This window comes from Orcinus orca, chromosome 20 (genome assembly GCF_937001465.1).
Source record: "Orcinus orca chromosome 20, mOrcOrc1.1, whole genome shotgun sequence".
Taxonomy (NCBI): Eukaryota; Metazoa; Chordata; class Mammalia; order Artiodactyla; family Delphinidae; genus Orcinus; species Orcinus orca.
Window position 1 is genome coordinate 25,905,072 of NC_064578.1, and position 1,348 is coordinate 25,906,419.

At 37.0% G+C, this 1,348-nt stretch overlaps 1 non-coding gene across 1 annotated transcript; it reads right to left on the minus strand.

Annotated features, from left to right (window-relative positions):
* Positions 1-915: 915 nt before the first annotated feature.
* LOC117197012 (U6 spliceosomal RNA) lies at positions 916-1,022 on the minus strand. The gene has a single exon (XR_004477479.1). It is a non-coding gene; the product is annotated as a U6 spliceosomal RNA (small nuclear RNA).
* Positions 1,023-1,348: the final 326 nt, after the last annotated feature.

Here is a 1,348-nt window from a genome sequence, read left to right on the forward strand (position 1 = left end):
TGCAATGGCAACGAGACAGTCTGTGATAAGACTTATTTTCTTTAATCCTGACAACGCCCTATTATACTGTTATCATCCCCATTTACTGATGAGGATAGTAAGACCGAGAGAATATAATTTGCCCAACTTCACACAGCCAGTAAATGGTAGAACAGGACTTCAAACCCAAGCCGGATGATCCTAGAATGTGAAGTCTTGCAACCTCATTACCTAATTTACACAACCTCTTATCCAAGAGACTTATTTACATTTTCCAAGTATGAAACTCATGGCTAAATAGACTTCCCTAACACATCTTTAAGAAGCAGGTACCTTTAGGACTGAGCTGAAGTTGTGACTGCACTCAGGTGAGAACTGAGTATAGAGCTTCTGATGAGAGCTTCTAATAGAATTATCCACCAAGATTTCTGGACTGGCCTCCTGGGGTTATTTGCACAGGAAAGATATTCCTATACACAAAGGTATGATTTTGTCATAATAATCACATTTACATTAAAGCTCTAGGCTAGACTATCTCCATTGTGGAAATATGAGCATCATATTAAGGGAATGAAGTGAGCTGGTTTTCCTATTCCACTGAGAAAGTAACATAAAACAGTCCCTTGGGTTTGTAAGTTTTGAGATGATGCACAATTTTTAAAAGTGAGAAAGAAAGCCTACTTTACTAGATGGATGAGTAAGACAGGCTGTAAATTATTATTTTTTTTTCATGTGTAAAGTTATTTATTGTAGCACTGTTGGCAAAAAATTAAAATAATCTAATTGCAGTGGTAAGAATAAATAAAGTTTGGTCTTTTTTGTACAGTGGAATTTAGAGGTTAAAATAAAAGAATTAAATATTTATGTATAAATCTCAACAACAAAATGTTGAGTGAAAAAGTAATAGGTAGAGTATGATACCATTTAAACTTAAAAAAATATATGGAACGCTTCACGAATTTGCATGTCATCCTTGTGCAGGGACCATGCTAATCTTCTCTGTATCGTTCCAATTTTAGTATATGTGCTGCTGAAGCAGGCACGGCTGTAAGTTATGAAAGAAAAACAAGATCCCTAGAGAGGGAGCCAACAGAAGAGCTCTCTAGGCTGTCTTAAGTATTGCAATGCATAGACTCATAAGTGAGGTGACTACATACATATTCATCAGATCAGGTATACTCGAAGGTAAAAGGGGTGCTATTGATAATTTCACTGAATCGACACATGTAAACCTGGACCAGAATGTACCCTATTCATAGGGCAAGAGGATAGACCTGTGTTTTTCCCACTGTTACTGTGACATGAGACTCATTCTGAGCGTCTGCAGATTCTTTGGCCCTATCCCTTAGTTGCTGTAGCAGAATCTCAG